The sequence below is a fragment of the Strongylocentrotus purpuratus genome, unplaced genomic scaffold (assembly GCF_000002235.5).
Source record: "Strongylocentrotus purpuratus isolate Spur 01 unplaced genomic scaffold, Spur_5.0 spur5_scaffold_3, whole genome shotgun sequence".
Classification (NCBI taxonomy): domain Eukaryota; kingdom Metazoa; phylum Echinodermata; class Echinoidea; order Camarodonta; family Strongylocentrotidae; genus Strongylocentrotus; species Strongylocentrotus purpuratus.
In genome coordinates this window covers 33,641,871-33,657,549 of record NW_022145609.1, presented here as the reverse complement: position 1 = coordinate 33,657,549, position 15,679 = coordinate 33,641,871, and the positions used below count along the sequence as shown (strand labels likewise).

General features: G+C 37.1%; 1 protein-coding gene across 1 annotated transcript in view; it reads left to right on the top strand.

Moving 5' to 3' along the window:
- Window positions 1-1,784: 1,784 nt before the first annotated feature.
- LOC581978 (adhesion G-protein coupled receptor G4) overlaps window positions 1,785-15,679 on the top strand; it is a 38,485-nt gene continuing 24,590 nt past the window's right edge. The window contains exons 1-8 of the mRNA XM_030996368.1: window positions 1,785-1,827; window positions 4,820-4,979; window positions 7,277-7,404; window positions 9,326-9,589; window positions 10,344-10,448; window positions 13,389-13,493; window positions 14,170-14,406; window positions 14,786-14,935. The gene's annotated coding sequence lies outside the window, so the exon portion shown is untranslated. The remainder of the gene's footprint in view (window positions 1,828-4,819; window positions 4,980-7,276; window positions 7,405-9,325; window positions 9,590-10,343; window positions 10,449-13,388; window positions 13,494-14,169; window positions 14,407-14,785; window positions 14,936-15,679) is intronic.

Genomic DNA, 15,679 nt, shown 5'->3' with positions numbered 1-15,679 from the left:
GAAGATAAAAGGAAAGAAAGAATAATAAGAAGAAAAGAGGGAAACGGGGGGGGGCGAAGGGCTCTTGCCTCCTCCTCACCCCCCCCCCCCCTCCCCGCCAAAAAATAAATCAGAGAGAGAGAGAGAAGGGAAAGGGAAAGGGAAAGAGAAGATAAAAGGAAAGAAAGAAGAGGAAGAAGAAGAAAAGAGGAAAACGGGGGAAGGGCGAAGGACTCTTGCCCCCCCCTCCCCCCGCCAAAAAATAAATCAGAGAGAGAGAGAGAAGGGAAAGGGAAAGGGAAAGAGAAGATAAAAGGAAAGAAAGAAGAGGAAGAAGAAGAAAAGAGGGAAACGGGGGCAAAGGGCTTTTGCCTCGTCCCCCCGCCCCCCGCCAAAAAAATAAATAAGAGAGAGAGAGAAAAGGAAAGGGAAAGAGAAGAAAGAAAGAGAAAAACGAAAAAGAGGGAGAATAGGAAAGAAAGGAAAAGAAAGAAAAGAAAGGAGGCAAGAGCCCTTCGCCCCTATTTCCCTCTTTTCTTATTCTTTTTCCTCTTCTTTCTTTCCTTTTATATTTTCTTTCCCTCTCCCTTCTCTTTCCCTTTATGGCGGGAGGGGGGAGGGGGAGGTAAGAGCCTTTCGCCCTTCCCCCGTTTCCCTCTTTCCGTCTTCTTCTTCTTTCTTTCCTTTTATATTTTCTTTCCCTTTCCCTTTCCCTTCTCTCTATCTCTCTCTCTCTCTCCTATTTATTTGTTGGCGCGGGAGGGGGGAGGAGGCAAGAGCTCCTCTTTTCTTCTTATTCTTCTTCCTTTCCTTTTTTATTCTCTTTCCCTTTCCCTTCTCTCTCTCTCTCTCTCTTATTTATTTTTTGGGCGGGGGGATGCAAGAGCCCTTCGCCCCCGTTTCCCTCTTTTCTTCTTCTTCTTCCTCTTCTTTCTTTCCTTTTATCTTCTCTTTCCCTTTCCCTTTCCCTTCTCTCTCTATCTCTTATTTATTTTTTTGGCGGGGGTGGGGAGGGAGGAGGCAAGAGCCCTTCGCCCTTCCCCCGTTTCCCTCTTTCCTTCTTATTCCTCTTCTTTCTTTCCTTTTATATTGTCTTTCCCTTTCCCTTCTCTCTCTTATTTATTTTTGGCGGGGGGGGGGGGGAGGAGGCAAGAGCCCTTCGCCCTTCCCCTGTTTCCCTCTTATTCCTCTTCTTTCTTTCCCTTTCCCTTCTCTCTCTCTCTCTCTCTTATTTATTTTTTTGGCGGGGGGGGGGGGGGGAGGTAAGAGCCTTTCGCCCTTCCCCCGTTTCCCTCTTTCCTTCTTCCTCTTCTTTCTTTCCTTTTATATTTTCTTTCCCTTTCCCTTTCCCTTCTCTCTCTCCTTACTTATTTTTTGGCGGGGGGGGGGGGGGAGTGAGGAGGAGGCAAGAGCCCTTCGCCCCCCCCCCGTTTCCCTCTTTTCTTCTTATTATTCTTTCTTTCCTTTTATCTTCTCTTTCCCTTTCCCTTTTTTCCTTCTCTCTGTCTATCCCAGCTAGGGCTGGTTTTGTTTACGAAGCGCCCGTCAGGAGAGTACACGATAGAGTACACGATAGAGTACACGATAAAATTGACGATATCGTGAACTTTATATCGTGAACTTTTCACGATAAAATTCACGATATCGTCAATTTCATCGTGAAAAGTTCACGATAAAGTTCACGATATCGTCAATTTCGTGAATTTCTTCGTGAAAAATATGCGATAAAATTGACGATATCGTGAATTTTATCGCATATTTTTCACGATTTAGTCTATTCGCGATGTCCCTTCAGGGCCACCATACTCAACGGATCATTTCATGAAGTTATTGCGAACGGTACAATCGGTAATAATACCCTTCGTTGATGTTGTTTATTTAAATCTAAGAAAAGTTGTGCCGATGGTAACTGAAGTACGAAATCACCGTAGTCAAAACATGAATTTATCAACTAATTTGAAAATAATTGGATTTTAAACATTTATTTAAAGGTAACCAAGTACATACATTTACTGCCGTAGATGTGTGTTGTGTTTGTGTGTGTGTGTGTGTGTGTGCGTGTGTACGTGCATTTTGGGATAATGCATGGCATCCATGCTAAACCCCTTGCAAAAATAATAACGAAAGCGGTTGATACAGGTGCATGCGACGCGGATTTGTTTAAAGCTCAAAAAACTGAAAGAATGTCCAAAATCATAGTTTTTCACTTTTTGATCTGGTTGCTAACATTTGAATTGGTTTTATATTTGTTGTTTGATTATAAATATGAAGTTTATTCAAATACAAAATGGTAACAGCCATGTTCCACCACCCACCACTAAGTTTATGTAAAGACGAGCAGATACTGATAGCTGATGGAACTAGATAACAAACTTGTATAACTTGATTATTTTGGTTATTCTGCATGTTTTATATTTTGTATTGATTAATTGCATTTCTTTACATTTTTTTTATTGGGGGGGGGGGGCGGGGTGGTCAGTTCTTGAACATCCTGTTTTCATATAAAACGTCCCTTTTTGTTACTTGAAATGACTCAAATTGTAATTATAATCAAACGGACAGCTACAGTTCTTAAATGCTTACCATTTGTTTAATGTTCTTGAAAATCGTATTTTTCTCTGAAATTCCAATATTTCTTCATTTGTTTTTATTGTAACTGCCCGGCGCTCACGTTTATCGCCTACTTTATGTCAACTAGACACATCATCATACCCGAGGTTCCTGAAAAACAGAAAGTCGTCATTTGAAATTATGTAGACCCCCATTTAACTTTTTTTTAATCAGTTTCAGGTTTTTGTCGTTTTGTTGTTGTTGTTTTTAAACATGTATTGACATAATTTCACTGTGTTTATCTTAAATTAGCCAAAATAAGCATTTTTTTTTAAATTGATATGTTCTTGATCGGTTAACATTGTAATATAGTTAATTTGTATTACCCCATATTCTGAGTAAAAATGTTTTGTTATGTTTAATTGCGCCATACGATGATATGTTTGTAATATCCAACATTAAAATGTACATTAAACAGGGTTGAAACATACATACATATATATATATATATATATATATATATATATATATATATATATATATATATATATATATATATATTTGAATAAGGCAGACTTATGGAACATAATAGCCCCTTCACCCATGAGTAAATCTTATTGTTTTGTATTGTATTAGTTTAGTCTTATTTTGAACGTATTTGCACTCAGGTTGTAGAGTAACCATGTACTTTTAAGAATGCTATCAGTTGCCTGATGATCGCTCGCAAGGCGTGAAACTCGGAGTTGCGACCATGTTCCATTAGTCTGCCTTGTTCAATATATAGTTTGCTCTGCCTATAGGCATTGAGCACTGTACGGAGGAATAGACCAAATCTAAGTATATATCAATTAACAGATAATACGTATTAATGAAAATGCGCGTGGCATCCACCTGTATCTTATTCCTCCGTATTTGTGCAAGAGTTTTCGCATGGATGCCATGCATACCCCCCAAAATACCATGAAAACGTTTTCGAGACGCATTTCATGTTGTTTTGCTGGTCTACTATATGGTGCGTATACAAAAGTGCACACAAATTAGTCGCTCCTATTTAAGTTATAATCAATATGACTCATAAATATATTACATGATGAAGAGTACTCGTTTTTTAATCTAATTTTAACCGATTCGCAATATTTCTGCCACGGGTGACTAAGCATCAGGGTCATTAATACGTGTTATAAAATCGCTTTGTACCCGGTTTGGTTTGATGGAACGAATGTGGGTCAGGCTACATGCACGTACTTCTTTAATCTGATATCCTTTTAAAATTTAAATTATGTGCTTCAGTGCTTCATTGTTTAAATTTATACTATGTATTTGGGCTTTCACAGAACCATGTTTCAATCCATTGGAGCCTACTAACTCTTGCCTCATGACGTTCTTTCAGCTCGCTTGTCAACTGCGCTATTTCACACGCGGAAGGAGCAAATTGTGTTCACATCGAATAACGAATGAAAACTAAAATGTGACTAAACCCAAATGCAAGAAAGAAATTATCAAGAAATTAAAAATTAACATCCCATATAAACTTTATCCATTTTGAATGAATCAATAAGACGGGTTACTTTTAATAAACAAAGGATGCGAATGTAGTCAATATTTTTATCATCATAATAGGAAGAGAATATCACACAGTTTGTTTGTAATGAGCATTTTTCGGAGTTTGAGTTGATATTAACACTTTTTCTTTTCAATAGCAAATGTGAATAAGTGAGCAATTGTTTTTGGAATACGACACAATACACATAATGGATTTTGAACACATTTATTGCCTAGCCCAAACTTGGTACAAGAGGATTTCGACTATACCTTTTGGAAATCCTGCTGCTCAGTTATCCGTAGCAGCACACTTATGAATATGGCATCATTAGATCTTGTATTAGTTATCATTTGCCTTGATATATGATTCAAGGTCACATAGATTATAACTGTTTAATTAGAAGCTAACAAGGTTGGGTATACTTTTCTTAAATATACGCACTTGATAGGCCCGAATTCACAGAGGAGTATTATTTCCATCCATGGTTTAACCACCGTACATAATGTATGCGTATGTCTTCACGTCTAATAGCCAATTGTGTATATTTATGTCCATATTCATGGCCCCGTGAAACAAAATTTTGAACAATCGCAGAATAGCAAAGGCAAATCAAAATCATCGTTGCATACACGCATTGTTTAAAAGACTGACTATCAACCAATCAGAAGCGTATTTTCAAATTTGTAATTGATTGCAAACCTTTGTGTTAATGTTACGGGGGCCCTGATCTGTTATTTTGGCCTACAGTTCCACATGGTATCGTGCTAGATCTGGAAGAAGACAAGGTGTTCTGGTTGTCAGCCGGTTCTGGGAACCTCTACCGGGCCAATCTTGACGGATCTAATCATGAGATCCTAGATCCTGTATTCATGGTCCCACGTGGTATCACAATCTCCTACAAAAGAAGGTATACCCAGACAGTGAATGTACATCTTGTGAATCCGGACAGTTGATTAAATCAGCAATTTGAAGAAGTTTAAAAGCAATATTTTGTAAGTTTTCTAACACTAATGCTGGAAATTATTATAAAGGATAAATATTCATCATGATTATTGCCATGTGATTGATATTTTTCGGTCGATCCAAAAGCAAAGCCGGACACCCAACCCCATCAATTGTACTTAATGAAAACTGAAGGGTGTAAACAAATATATGACACCTTTATTATTCCTGGCTCATTTTTCCTTATTGAGGTGTCATTATGCAAGGGCAGAACATTTTCTAGAAATGTGATTTTCTCTTTAAAATTCAGATACCGTTCGCCAAATGACGTATAAGTACCCTTTCTTTAAATTTTATTTAATCACTCATACTTGAAAAACGCATCATATGAGCTGCATCAAATTGAAAAAGAAGATCTAAGGTTTACAAATATGTGTCATTTATTAATCATAATTGTGATTAAGTCATGATAAAACATCGATAATTCTCGGTTTCGTTTCTTTCTCGGACGCACTGTATAGCGTATCCGGACACCTACCCCTGGACATCCACACCCGGATAACCAACCCCGGTCAACTACCCCCTAAGATAACTACTCCCTAGGGCAACCACCTCCTAGGACGACTACCCCCAGACCATTTCCCCCAGACAACTACCCCCAAGGATAGTTGTCCGGGGGTAGTTGTCCTTAAGGATGGTTGACGTAGGGTGGAGTTGTCTTGGGGTAGTTTTCCGGGGGTACTTGTTCTAAGGTGAAGTTGTCCTAGGGGGCAGTTGTCTGGGGGAAGTTTCCCCGAGGGTAGTCTTCCTAGAGAGTGGTTTCCTTAGGGGTAGTTGTCCTAGGGGGTAGTTGAATGTGGGTGGTTATCCGGGGGTGGATGTCCAGGGGGTAGGTGTCCTACAACCACTGTATATTACTGGATACATTAATAATGCCTAGGTCACATTTTCTCTACGCTTAGGATACGGTGGCCGTAGGCCCTCGAAATCGAGAGATACCTGCAGCGGCCGCAGATGATCTGCGGTGGCCTCATGGTCACCCTAGGGCGTACGGATCGCCCTGAGTTAAACCTTTTTTTCATTTCTAGCTTCGCCGTAGTAATTAGACAATTCGGCACACCGTGTCGTACGGTGGCCTTGCGGCTATCTTGCGTCTGCCTTGGTATTTGTCAAAAAAATTACGGCCGCCGCATGGACACCCTAATGCGACCGTTCGTCATCACTTCAAACGCCGTACGGCAGCCGCAGGTTCTCTGTCTCCACAAATTCTCAATACGCCATGCGGCCATCCTAACACATGTGACTGCTACAGTATGTGACAGTGTGAATGCTGCGGCGGCCCTATAATTTTGAATTGGCCGTATATATTTCAGACCTCACGGCCGCGGCGGCAAATGTGACCTAAGCATTAGTAAAACTGTGATTGAGTACTGGACATGTAATTACATATACACTGTGAAAGGAACTGTGTGAAAGCAATCGGGAAAGATCGATAATGAAGTACATAAGACTGGATGTACACTAGTAATTATGCCTGGGAATGAGTATGTAGGACTACACATACACATCTGACGTAAATTTTTCCCAAATATTTCAGATATTTCTCCACAGAAAAATTGAGCAAGCAATACTTTTATTCATGGGACATTGATGCTATGATTTTCTTGCTAACTGACATAATATGAAATAATAATACCCACAATACCCAATACCTGTTAATAGCATGCTACTAGGAACGTTGGTTACTAAAACAAATAAACATACGATTCTATCAGTCTATCCTCTATCGCTATCATATTTAGTTTTGACTCGACGTATGCTTCTCAGACAGGGCTGTATTTATTATTACAGGTAGAGATTGAATTAATGATGCACCTGGGATTATTCGTAAATGTAGGTTTAGATATATTTTCAATCCAGGGCTAAATTTCGGTTAAAGGAATTCAGTAAAAGTGGGATACTGACGACTGAGCATCTGTCGTAAATGTAATCAATTTGTAATTGAGGTGTCATGGTATAGTGGTTCATTCGCCTGACTCTTAATTCAAGGTTCGAATCTTAGCCATGCACTGGCTAGACATTAATCCCCTTTTGCCACACTCCACCCAAATGTAAAAGGACCTGGCAATCACTGGGGTAAAAAATAAATGCAGGGCCCTCAAGAATAATAGGATTTAAGCTGATGAGGCATTTCTGGGTAAATAAATTATCATTATTAGTTTTATCATTTACATCAATCTCTATCTACATTAATTTTACTAGAAAGCTCTATATTACAACGCGTCTGTCTTCACCTGCTATCAGAAGTGTGAACACTGATGGGACTAATGACGTTGTTCTCATCGACACAAATATCGCTTCGCCAAGTGGCATAGCCTTCAATTTCCAAGGTAAATGTTTTGCTTTTATTTTCAAAATTAGTACGCTACTCTGGTACCAAGACAGTTGGCCTGAATACATAATTTGTGAAACACAAATTAAGCTTGTATGCTTGTATCTTTACTATTTTTAGTTCTTCTTTTGGGGTGTGAACGTGTCATCACGAAAATGCAGAGAGCACCCTATAAACGGATATCAAAACCTGTTAATAGCTTTAAGTGTACTTTGATAGTTTCACTGTTAATGTCACAGTAATATTTATCCACCTGTATTTTACTTTTCAGAATCGCCTGGCCAGATTCTGTTTTTATAACCTTCATGTGTGTGTGTGTGAGTGCGTGTGTGAGTATGAGTCGTGATCGCATTACGGATTATGATACCCCCCCCCCCCCCAGGTCGGAATTCCAGTTGATACCAGTTGAAACAGTAAGGATTTCCAACTGGTATATACTGGTTTGAACTGGGCTCAACTGGTCTCAACTGGTACCAGTTAAAATCAGTTGATACAATTTGGAGACCAGTAGAAATACCAGTTTGAAGTCGTACAAATAGAATACCAGTTGTTAAAGGAACCAGTAGATTACTGGTGTCAACTGGTACCAGTTGGAAACCAGTAGAAAATACAAGTTTGAACTGGGACCAGTAGAATAACAGAGATGGGACCACTTGAAAAAAAAGTTTACATCTGAGACCTGTTGATGTTACCAGTTGATTTACCAGTTGAAAACCGGTAGACGAGTACCAGTTGATTTACCAGTTGCAAATCAGTAGATAAATACCAGTTGATTTACTTGTTGAAAACCAGTAAATGATTACCAGTTGAAAACCAGTAGATTAATACCACTTGGTTTTAATACCAGTTGAAACCCAGTAGATGATTACCAGTTGAAAACCAGTAGAATACCAGTTTGATTTACCAGTTAAAAAACCAGTAAATGAATACCATTGGATTTACCAGTTGAAAACCAGTAAATGATTACCAGTTGAAAACCAGTTGATGAATACCAGTTGATTTCCCAGTTGAAAAACGAGTAAATGTATCATGATCTGTCAAACAAATATGACAATGCACATCAATTTTGGGATATATATTTTTTTTAAATAAATTATTGTCAAATATATTAATATGTCTGATTATTTTTTACGTCTAATTTAAGACGCAAAAATAGATATGATATAATAATAACTAACCAGGAAACAACGTGTATACTTTTGTATATATGAGAACGAGCTCTAAATGTATTATTTAAGATAATACACATCTGTAATCCACTTTAAATGGCCGTTGTGATGGGGTAATTGCAAGAGTTTGTATATATGGTCAATTTGGTGGCCTGATGCTAATAATGATTATTCATTGATTATCATTCGATTACTGGATCATCAACTGGTATTCAACTGGTAAATCAACTGGTAAATCTACTGGAAATATCAACTAGTAAATCAACTGGATTTTCAACTGGTACATCAACTGTTTTTTCAACTGGTCCCAGTTAGCGTTTTTTCAATTTCCACATTAAAAACCAGTTGAATGTACTGGTTTCAACTGGTACCAGTTGACTACTGGTTTTAGCTGGTACCAGTTGACCAGTTGCCTACTGGTTTCTGAACTGGAATTCCGACCTGGATACGAGTTCATCACTTCCAGAAATTCAGCCAAAACAAAAGTGTTTGCTTCTATCAGATTGTTGATGAGAGAGCAGTTATACTCGTTAATGTTTTACAATTTCCTGCCACAGAGTGTTTTTTTTTCGTTTGATACGTTGCAACTTAGCATTGGGAAAAGTCGGTCGTATTTACTCTTATATGGCCCTACATAATGACTTTCGCGTGAAATGAGGGAAATGAAAATAAGAGCTTTTGCCTGTTTCTATGTCATTCTAAGGTAATGGCGTATGCTAGCGTAATTTATTTTTGTACCCTCATTCACAGAGCAACGTCTGTATTGGGCAGACGACTCCTTAGACAAAATAGAGTCTATGGATCCTGATAACAGCACCGATCGGATAATTCTGCCCTCCGTCATAGCAGGTTCAACGCTTGATTTATTCCCTTTTGGCCTTGCTCTCCATGGTGATGACGTCTACTTTAGTGATATCAACAGCCAAAAAGTCATATTGGTTGATTCTCCTTCAGGGGAGGTTAAAACGTTGCCCTCTTCATTTAGTCTGCCGACTGAAGTTCACATTTATATGGGTACGTTTATTATTATTACTATTTTCTAAAGTTTCATTTCGGAAAAATAGTCTCAATATATGTCCACTTCCGGAACGGCTCTTCACGAAGCCCCTTTTGTAATCGAATGTCTTATTTTTAAAGAGAACATTGTTAGCTTTTAATTGATATGTGACTCCATGGAATTGCACGCGAGAATTGTACCTTTCTGACTATATATGATAAACCTTAATCCAGCTCTAACTGTCAATGTAACCGATGTGTAGTGCATTGTCACAGTTATGAAAACCAAAGATAAGAACTCTTAAAATGCACAAAATAAGAAGCACTGCATAAATCAAAGATACTCACTATGGAATCTGAGGAAACGCATGATATCATTATTTAATGAAATCATAACAATAGACAACAGCAATTGGACCGTGACGCAGTATTTTTGAGAAAAAAAAATTTGGCACCTGAAACCGATATGTGTTATATCCCTGTTGGACAGGACTTATTTAGAGTGCAGCATTTATTTAAAGCATGATTATTAAAGTCGTCCTCCCCCACCCCCATGGCTGTTATTGATGGCATTTGTCGTAGTTTTATTCGGAACCTTACCCTTGTTTTAGTTTCTCTATCTTTTGAATATTACATATTTTTATGAAATATTTTATGATCATGAGATTTTATTACGTGTTATATAACTCTCATTTATTATGTTTTATTTTGTTTTTTCTTCTTTTTTTACCTTTTTTTTTCACCTTAAATTCTTAATAACTTTCTAAAACAGATGTATGCGCAAATAGATGTCTTAATAACGGTAGCTGTGTAAGAAGCTTGACATCTGTAAAATGTTCCTGCCCTTTCGGATTTCTTGGGTCAAGATGTGAAATCGGTAAGTATAATAAAAGCAGCACAATCATTTTTTCATTCGCTTGAACTGTAACAGATTTGTAAATAATTGAATAGCCGACGCGTTTGTCTTTAAAAGACGTGCTACTCTGTCAACATGATTTTATAATAAGAAGATTATAATAACATGATCGTAAAGATATTCGGAAAATCATTTTATAAATTTCAATAGCCTTGTCCAAAGGACTCATAAATATATGTGTTATGTTATCAATAACTGAATACACTCTCTAAAATATGTATAAGAGTTTTCCTTTCCTTTTCTCATATGGGTTACAACTGAATTCAACTAAATTCTCTATTTCATACAAATACAATATACTTTTGTTTGTATCTAAATATTCTATCATGTCAATATCTCATAACCAATTAATCTCCAAAGACTAAATCTAGTTTAAATGACCATACTAAAGAAACATGTAGAACTAACCAAAAAATGAGAAATATAGTCATTTCTTTCATTTCTATCACCAAATCTTCAAACTATAAATTCCACTTGCCCTCCTGCGGCGTTCTAACAAATCATTTTAAGCCTTGCCCATCGCATTTTTTAATGAAACAATACAATTCATCATAATATATTTAATATTTCTTTAAGGATCAATATGCGAACACATTTTAAGTGTACCAAAGTCTAAATTGCTCTAATTGCATGAACTTGTCTTCTCTTTAATGTTTTATAACCCAAATAGATATTTAATAATATCACTGGAACTTTCCCTTTGAAATAACGCGCCACGTCTTCAATTCGTAAAACGCCGCCTACGTTCAAACTAAATACTATTTACACGTATGCAATATCCTCAAACACCTGTACTATACTAATTAAAAATGTAAATTTCAATACCAGCTTATTGTTTTGCTTGAGCTCTGAAAATTATACATTACTCATACTTCTTTCACACATAAATGAAATTATTAAATGTTCAATGTCAACTAAATAAAACTCACTTCCTAGGCGACAATCTGGCGTCACAAGTAAATAATTTGTCTCTCGACAACTACTGACTTCTTGTTCTGTATTATGTCAAGTTTATTATTCTTCTTCGTTTGGTATTATAATGGCTATTAGTCAAATTTGACTATTGTTGCCAATTTCATCGCATCTCTTTCTTTTAATGTCTCATTTTCATATAATATTAGTCATAGTCTACCCAGTGTTATGTAACAAAATATATATATATATATATATATATATATATATTTCAAATTAAACCACGATCCGCACACAGTTCCAACTCACGCTGGCCCTGTCCTTTCTACGATGCCTAATATGGCGTAACGTACGGCGTACGGCGTAACGTAGCGAGTTACGTTACGCCGTACGCTTCCCGGTTGATAAACTCAACCTAGAACACTATGGCATAGACAAGGGGGCGTCGTGTACCTGTATGTTCTAGAGGGTTTATTTATTTATTTGTTTGTTAACGTATATTAGGAGAAAAACAACTGAAAAAACAGGCAAAAGCAAAACACTTGTGGGCTTTATTAGTTTATATGAGTTAGGAGTTAGTACATGAGATTATTTATATAGTGCATGAATTTTAACTACTATTATTATTCTATTTGTTTTAATTATTATTATTATTTATATTTTTTTTTAGCGTAATATGGTAAAACTTATAACGATTTTTAAACTAACTCCAAAATCTACGCTATAATAATAATAATAATATTTAATTTTTATATATAGCGCTTATTACAAATGTCTCTAAGCGCTTTACAAATATACTATTACCCCGGTCATTGGATTCAGTGCTTGCTCGCACACACTGTGTGCACAATCTCCACTCCCAGGGGAGCATTCCAGCCAGGCGATACATGACGCTCAAAAACTGTTTGACCAACAAGGACGGTCGCATCCTACCGGGTACCCATTTAACACCTGGGTGGAGAGTAGCAAGTGCAGGTTAATATCTTGCCAAAGGATATTAGTGCCGTGTCGGGATTCGAACCCTCGACCTTCGCATCTCCAGTCAAGCGCCTTAAACCACTCGACCACGACACTTCAAATGACCATCAATAAAAAGAAAACAATAAATAGCATGACAAAAAAAGGTTTGTTTAACAAACCAATTTACAAGTAAAATGTTTTGTTTTACATTGTGATCTATAACTGCAACACCCGCCACTAAATACGTGATAGACAAATTGCCTTTGTAGACAACTTTTGATATGCAAAATAGTTTGGTTTTCATATCTTTATGCTTGACGTTATAATGTTGGAATACGGTGAGCCTAAATGATACACAAAATATGATTCTAATTTGATAGTAGACATAACAATTTTAATGTGAAATATTTTGGGTTTCATATCTTCATGCTCGAAGTCATAATGTTGCCAATATAGGCCCGAATTGGCGTGATTCTACTCAAGATTACAAACGTTGATGATGAAAAAAATAGGATTGTTTTCTCTGTCATATTAAAGCCCCACTGTCCTACTTGTAGCTACTTGCTCCCTCTATATAGAAAACTTCCCCGATCGGTGCCTGTTGGTCCCCCATGATCCTCTTTTTCTTATGTTATTTGAGAGCTGAGATGATGAGATAGCCACCTGTCAGTGACCTCGCTGTGTGGTCTAATTCCTCCTAGTCACACTAGTGTTGATAAGCTTTAACAGAAGATGTCATAACGATGTTGTGTGCTATACCAGGATGATATTCAAAGTAAGGTGTTTTTTTTTAATGTGGAGAAAACAGGGTATTATGACATAGGCGATATTTCGTGCTCTGTACATTTCTACATTATTTAACCAAACTCCTAACTTCAACTTTGGACTGAATCCTAACCTTAACCTAAAACCTAATTGTTACACTAAACCTAACTCTGTAATTTTGACAAGGGTCACCGGTGCAAAAATTATATGTCGGATCTCCGTATAAAATATATTTGTCTTACCAGTTTCTGTCTTTTGTCGCAGATGCATGTATTAACAGATGCGTGAACGGAGGGACATGTGCTCCGTCTGAAAGAGGCTCCATATGCATCTGTCCCGAGGGATTCAGCGGATCTAAATGTGATTCAAGTAGGTCAATAGCTTACTATCCCTTTTATAACTTGTTCATTCTTCATTCCCACAACTGTGTTAGTTTTAAAAAAAATGTGATTCCCTCTGGAGCTTACAACCAACAAGCCATTATTTTACCCTAAGCTCCTTAATATCCTCATTTCCAAAGTCATTTAAAAATTAACTACACGTACAAGCAAACCAAAGTGATGTGAAGTAGTTAATGTCCTGTACAATCTTTAAAATGGTATTAACGTAAAGTGTTAGTCAAAGCATTGAGCATGATGAAGGCACAAAATGTAAAGTTTATTTCTCTCTTCTCTCTTTATTTCTGTTTTTGTGGGGGGGGGGGGGGCTAGAAATGTCTAAGAAACATGTATTCAAAATTCTCAAAGGCCCTGTGCAAAATCTCTTTCTCACTCTGGTAAGAAGCTGTGGGATTCCCCGGAATCCAGAGTGTTTCAGTGCTTAATACCTGTTTTAGGTGTTCCTAAAAGAAGAACAAAATATTGGACATTACACGTAGAAGTTTCTTAGAGCCATGCAAAAGTCTCGGTTTCAACTTCCGTATATTTCTTGGTTATGGGCCGTACGTTGGAAATTATGAATCGAAATTGAAATGGCTTTGATAGGTGGTTGGAAATATTGTTTTCGTTTATTATTAAAGGTCTCTCCCACTCTCTATACTAAACAGGATCGAAATATGCACCTCTGATATTTGTCTGTGATGAGGAAGCTGGAGCTATCTTCGAAAGCAGTGCTGATTCCTTTGATTTCCGCCCGCTACCAATCCCGAATGTACACCGTCCCGTAGCTGTGGCCTATAGCCCGGAGGAGGACCTCATCTTTTGGATTGACGCAGAAAACGGCACTCTTAATCGTGCATTCCGGAACGGTTCTGGTCACATTGAACAAGGGAGGACCATTTCGGGTAAGGATTTTGACGTGGTTTTGACGAATAAAAAGAATTCCGTGATTTTCCTTTCAGGAAGATGTTGCTAAAATATTGTTTGATTATTGCTTATATTGATTAAAGACAACGAATAATTATCTGGTGACAGTATATCTACCATGAAAATCAATCCTGCATATATATATATATGTTATTTTACATTCTTTAAAACTGTACGTTTTCATACTGACGAAGCTACCACGACCTCCCTTCCTGGCCCCTCGGATTATTTATTCATTCATTACTGCATTTTTCTAATGACATGCCCCAAAAGTGTATCCGTCTGTAGCCTTTTCGCGCACTTTCTCAATGTTACGTCAATTGTAATTTCTTTTCATTTTAAAAAATATCCTTCTAGATCTAACAATAATACCCAGTCTAAATTCCTGGCGTACATCGAATCTCAGACCGGTATAACATTTGAAGAAGGCTACAACTCAGCGTTCATTGGAAGTAGCGGCTTTAGTACCACAGGTCATCTGACGTCTGTTTGCCTACATCCGAACACGTATTTATTCTAATAGGCTTTTTAAATCGTGTATATTTAGTCATCAACATCCAAAACGACACGTTGTAGATCTTAATTCTTTATGTGATTTTAGCTCAGTGTTCAACCCAGACACTAAATTCGATGATCAAATTCAGTACACATTTTTATAGAATCCGCTAACATCCAATGACATTAGTGTACACAATGTACATGTTATCAAGTTGCATATGCATATAGGGAATATTTTAATAATTTGCATTATCTCAAAAAGGTCATAGTTTTACAGGGTTTGAAATATATTAATTGATCTCGTATACTTCTTTTTTTGAGTGGCGACTTTGCTTTATAAAGTACAGATTTTAGTTTAGTATACAGTGTTAAAAAACGTGTACCCAACTTTGTAAGCTTCTTATTCAAAAGTTACAACCTATGTGACCTTGAATTAAAATACATGGTATTAATTAGTACTGTGTCTAATGATACCATATTCATAACTGTGCTGCCACAGAAAAGAATTGTCAAAATCCTACAAAGTTTTGACTGAAGCCATGAATGTGGGTCAAAAGTCATTATGTGTGTGTCATCTTATTCTAAAAATAAATGCTCACTCATTTAAATGCATTACAAGTCAGCTGAAAAGAAAACGTGTTATTATCAACCCAAACTCAAGGACATGCTTATTACGAGCAAAATTTATGAAATTTTCTTGGTGATGATGATTAATATCTTAACTTTATTTGCATGTTTAACGTAACCTTTTCA